General features: G+C 36.3%; 1 pseudogene; it reads right to left on the bottom strand.

The window, feature by feature from the left end:
- Positions 1-467: 467 nt before the first annotated feature.
- Positions 468-561, bottom strand: LOC114677816 (U6 spliceosomal RNA; annotated as a pseudogene).
- Between the last annotated feature and the right edge of the window lie 4934 nt (positions 562-5495).

Raw genomic sequence — 5495 nt, 5'->3', positions numbered from 1 at the left:
ACAATTATGTGTCTTGGGGTTGTTCTTCTTGAGGAATATCTTTGTGGTGTTCTCTGTATTTCTTGAATTGAATGTTGGCCTGCCTTGCTAGGTTGGGGAAGTCCTCCTGGATAATATACTTAAGAGAGTTTTCCAACCTGGTTCCATTCTCCTTGTCACTTTCAGGTACACCAATCAAACATAGATTTGAACTTTTTACATAGTCCTATATTTCTTGGAGGCTTTGTTCATTTCTTTTCACTCTTTTTTTCTCTAATCTTGTCTTCTTGCTTTATTTCATTAATTTGATCTTAAATCACTGATATCCTTTCCTCCACTTGATCAAATCGGCTACTGAAGCTTGTGTATGCTTCACAAAGTTCTCGTGCTATGTTTTTCAGCTTCATCAGGTCATTTATGTTCTTCCCTATACTGGTTATTCCAGTTAACAATTTGTCTAACCTTTTCTCAAGATTTTTAGGTTCCTTAAAAATATGGGACGCTTCACAAATTTGCACAGGAGCCATGCTAATCTTCTCTGTATCATTCAAATTTTAGTGTATGTGCTGCTAAAGTGAGCACAAAGTCTAGTATTTTTTATTCTCAGTATAATGCTTGTCCACTGCATTAATGGTATGACTACATGTATTGATGAAAAATACATAGTAGATCTAGAAGTACTCTCTACTGGAGGTACTCAGAGCTTTGTGAAATGCTGTGTCTAACATAGGTACTGAAAATCAATTCAGGCCAGGCACTATTGCTGATGACTGTAGTCCCAGCACTCTAGGAGGCTGAGGCTGGCAGATTGCTTAAACCCAAGAGTTTGAGACCAACCTGGTCAGCATGGTGAAATCTTGTCTCTACAAAAAATACAAAAAAAAAAAAAAAAAAGGCAAGGCATGGTGGCATGTGCCTGTAGTCCCAGCTACTAGGGAGTCTGAGGTGGGAGGATCACTTGAGTCCAAGGAGGTTGAGGCTGCAGTGAGCTGAGATCATGCCACTGCTCTCCAGCCTAGGCACAAGAGTGAGACCCAGTCTCAAAAAAATAAAAGAAAATAAATTCAAACACGTGTGACTCATTTACTCCCAATCTACAGCAGTAGGTGGATTATGTAACACAAACTAACAGTAGCAAAAATTTGCCTTTGATGACTTCACTGGATTTTTACCCTATGTCAAATCAATCCTCTTTTTTGGTTTAAATGGGCTCCTAGAATCTTTTGCCTGCTTGTCTCCTCAGAATACATTTGTTTTGCCTGCATTCTTGTCATAATCTATAGAATTTAAATGGGACTTTTGTTCCCACTTCAGCAAGTCGCCTGTGAGGCATCTAGCATATAACCTCCTGCTAGGTGCTGCCAGCCCAGTATTGAACGAGACAGAAATTGTCTTTGCCTTTGTGCTGCTTACAGTCTAGCTTACCAGGAAAATGAGAAGACCCTGCTGTGTCAGCTCTGGGACCCTATATCCAGCGATTTGGGTTCAGTAGGTCTATTTTGGCCCAGGAATCTGAATTTTAACAGGCTTCCCACGTGTTTTTTATGCAAGCTGTCCAAAGACCATGCTTAAAGAAGCACATGTCCTACCACCTACTCAGACAGCTTTGGAAATATGTCTTAAAAGTCAAGGCATTTGTCTCAGTCTGCCCAAACAAAAATACTTTAAACGATAGAAATCTACTTTCTCACAGTTCTGGCAGCTGTAAGTCCGAGATCAAGGTGTCAGCAGGATTGCCTTCTGGTGAGGCTCTCTTTTTGGTTGGTAGATGGCTGCATTCTCTCTGTGTTCTCACATGGCCGAGAGAGAGAATGAGAGAAAGCCCACTGGAGTCTCTTCTTCTAAGGGCACCAATTCCATCGGACCTGGGCTTCATTCACCCTCATGACTTCATGAAACCATAATTATCCCCCAAAGGCCCCACTTCCAAAAAGCATCATCACACCAGGGCTAGGGCTGCAGCATATGAATTTTGGGGGACACAAATCTGTCCATAGCAGCATCTTCAACAAGCCCACTCATTGTCCCTATGACCCTCATTGTTATAGAGCTTGGGGAATCCTGGACTACTGACACTCCAAATAGTCATGACAGAATTAGAATCTACAGGCAGCTTAAGCCTGCTCCCTAAGATTTCTGATGTATTTCTTAAATGAAATAATGGCTAATTAAAAAAAATAAAAATAATAGTTTCAAATTATGTAGCTTAAAGGTAGCTATTAGATGATGTTACTGTGAACATACAAATATCCCCATCCTCAATTGTGATGTCTTTATTGGAGAATTCTAAACAATAAACCTTCTTAAGGGATAGGTGTTTTGTTAGTTCAAGCAATATCTTACATTGCATCTATGCACCTAACATCTCCGCAAATTGTTATGTAAATTCAACCATTCTGAATCAGTGTCAAGAAGTAAGTACAATCACAGTAAAAGGGGTGCTACCTTGCTGTTCTACATCCCTCACCAAGGCCTTTTCCTTTCCTGAGAACAGCAGTTAAATCCTCTGCCCAGCATTTAATCTTTACAGGTTGTGTGGAACATCACGAAAAAGGAAAACACATTACAATCATTTAGGAGTAAGAGCAGAGTGCTGTCAGTATTTCTAGATACCACACATTTCAGATTCTCTTGTATAATTGCCTTGGATCTTGGGAGGGAAAATCTTTCTTATAAGTGAAAACAGACAGATATTTTGGCATCTTTATATTGAGACATCATATATCATAATGCAAGAGTGTGCAAGAGTGATTACCTTATTGGTCTCCAAGCTTTTTCTGGTTCAAGACCTCGGTTCACACTGACCCCCGGCCCCTCATTCTGACTTTTTACCCTGTGTCTTTATCCTAATCATATTTTAAGTCAGTGCCACCCATTTGTTTCTACTGTCTTACGCAAAGTTTTCACAACTTGGTGATTGCTTTTTGGTTGGTTATTAATATATAGTCTGCATTTCCCTTTCAGCTGAGAGCTTGTACTTCTGGCACACAGCAGGTGCTCAAGATATGCTTTGTTGAATGCAGGAATCCTCTGCACTGAGAGACAGTTGTGACAGATATAATATATAGGGCATAGGTTAAGAGATTTGTGTGCATTTTTGCTCAATTGTGTGTGTGTTTCTCCCTCAGAAATAGAATATGAAAAGATATTATTCCTTCCCATTAAGAACACCTGACAGAAGGTCACACTTCAATATAGTTGATATATCATGTTTAGAAAAATGCACTTGTTTTTAAATGGGATTTTCATTCTTATACACTTCCTAGTGCTTACGAAAGAGAGAGAAGCTAATGGACTTGATCTTGCTGGGAGTGTTTTTTATTTTCTATATTTCTCTTCTTGCTAAATAAAAGGGAAAGGTGTGGGTAATTACAGGCTATTGCAATATAATATTCCTGGTAGCCACCATATGAAAGAATCATAAGCATTTTTCATTCCTTTCAACCCAACTAATAGCAGGCAAGTTCACTGCAAGCCAAGTCCTTTAATGCCCATAGAAAATATTTCAAAACTTACTGGTTCAAAATTAAGCTTAATTATTTCTCCCTATTTGCCATATGAGAATTATATAATTTCATCTCAAAAAAGAAAATGAAAGAGAAAGTCAAACAGAACTGGTCCCAGATGATATTATGGGTCTTGACAAATAAGCACACAATGACTTGAGGACAGGCAATTACTTTTGGGAAGCAAACAGAAAGAAATGTCAATGCTCCTTACAATTGAGGTGAACATACTCCTGTTTGTCTACCTTCATACGATTACTAAAAGTGCTCCTCTCATCCTCAAAACTGTTCTGCTTTAGACAAACTACATAATCACCTTATTTATGATTTAAGAACACCTGAAGCTTAACAATTTTAGAAATTTCAAAAGGTATCTAAATAGCAAAATATATCTCCTAGTGTTGGTTTTGTCATTTTTAAATATATTTAGAAAAAGTAATTGTCCTAGAATTTAGAGAAACCACCTCAATTCTTTTCCTCCACATTTAACAGGAGTGGCATATTCTATATTATAATAATGCATTCTATGGTAATCATAAAGAAAAATTTACAAAACTGGTTTAAACTATACAGCATTACAAACATACCAATAATGGCATATTTCAAGAGAACTAAATAGGAAAGCAAACGCAAAACTATCATCAATCTTAAATTGAATGTCCGCCTCAAAAGATAATTTGTTCTCAAAGCAGTGGGGAGATGTATTTTTTCTTTTAGTTCTCTATACTTTGAGTATCTCATATCCTTACCAAAGACATTAGTCCAAAATAAAGTCTTTTGAAAGAATGCTTGCTGAGTTTCAAACCAAGTAGTGGCTTCCATCTATTAGGGATAGCTTTAGAATAAGTCTCTGGAAAATAAGTGTCTCCTTGTGTGAAAGTATTTGAATAGAAGCAAAATAAATGCTCTGTCTCTGAAACATTTCAATATTTTTCAGAGGAAACCCATTTCATGTCTATAATATCTCAGTGCAAATTTTACATAAAACACTATAGGAAAGTCTCCTCTTTCTAGACATTTTTTGAACTCTAAATTTGAAGAAGAAAATGTTAAAATCACAAAAAGTCATAAATAATGTGTGTGCATGCCATTTTATCAATACAATGAAGTTTTTTGTGTCTTTAATGTATGGATAATTTTTAAAGCTTATCTTCATTTTTTTCTTTTTCTTTTTTTTTTTTGGTTTATTACTTGAGGAAACAGAGGTATCAGCTATTTAAAACTGCTTTGAAAATGTGAACCTAGTCAGACACTGCGCACTGAAACAGTGATGAGTCACAGAATAACTATGAAAAACACTGAATTTCATCTCAGGGGACCTGGGTTCTGGTCTAAATTCTACCATAAACTAAATTTGTAGTCCTGTGTCATTCATTTTATATTTCTAAATATAAATTTCCTGATACACAAAAAGAAGCTACATATATTTCCCCTGCCTGTTTCACAGAGTTAACAGGATCAAATAAGAAAACATATGCATGTTATTATTCTCATTCTATTCCATATAAGGTAGACCTGAATAGTACCTTAATTGAGGAAATAAATGACTGTGAAATGCATGAGATTCAGAATCTGATTGGGCTTCCAAGGTTCTTGGCTTGCCAGGTATCTTACCTTTGCAAGTTATTTAACTTTATTAATTCTTTGTTAATGTGCAAAATGGGGATAATAACATTATTAAATTTCTCATGCTTATGAGGTAATGTAAAGTGTCTCACAGGTAAATATTAGCTTTGGGACTTCAGAGCATGACTGCTGTGATGATGATTTCTTGCAATATTAAATAAGTGGTGAAACCACCAGTGCTTCTAGAAACCGGAAATATGTCTACACATATATGGGAGACTCAACAAAATGGACGGAAAAGTGAATCCAATTTTTTAAATTATTATGAAAAAAAACCAGTGATACATTTTAGAGATTCTATGTGTTAGTAGGTTGAGTTACTTATTTGTTCATTTAATTCCACTGTATCTTATTAAAACCTATATCCTACTATACTAAAAATTG

The sequence above is a fragment of the Macaca mulatta genome, chromosome 4 (genome assembly GCF_049350105.2).
Source record: "Macaca mulatta isolate MMU2019108-1 chromosome 4, T2T-MMU8v2.0, whole genome shotgun sequence".
Lineage (NCBI taxonomy): Eukaryota > Metazoa > Chordata > Mammalia > Primates > Cercopithecidae > Macaca > Macaca mulatta.
The sequence above is the reverse complement of the archived record's forward strand: the minus strand, read 5'-3'. Positions and strand labels throughout refer to the sequence as shown.